General features: G+C 57.7%; 1 protein-coding gene across 3 annotated transcripts in view; it reads right to left on the reverse strand.

The window, feature by feature from the left end:
* The window catches only part of rabggta (Rab geranylgeranyltransferase subunit alpha), a 13,151-nt gene that overhangs the window by 8,740 nt on the left and 4,170 nt on the right, over positions 1–241 (reverse strand). The window lies entirely within an intron of this gene.

Below are 241 nucleotides of genomic sequence, written 5' to 3' on the forward strand. Positions count from 1 at the left end.
GCCAAGAAGGCCGGGTACTCTACACTGCCATTCAGCCCGTAGGCACAAACAGCAGTGAGAGACCTATCCCCGACCCGAAGTTGCAGGGAAACGACCCTCTCGTTCACCGGGGTAAACTCCAACACATGATGGCTAAGCTGGGGAGCTATGAGCAAGGCCACACCAGCCCGCTGCCTCTCACCGCGGGCAACTCCAGAGTAGTAGAGAGTCCAGCCTCTCTTGAGGCGTAAAGTTCTAGAGC

This window comes from Monopterus albus, unplaced genomic scaffold (genome assembly GCF_001952655.1).
Source record: "Monopterus albus unplaced genomic scaffold, M_albus_1.0 scaffold61.1, whole genome shotgun sequence".
NCBI classification, from domain to species: domain Eukaryota; kingdom Metazoa; phylum Chordata; class Actinopteri; order Synbranchiformes; family Synbranchidae; genus Monopterus; species Monopterus albus.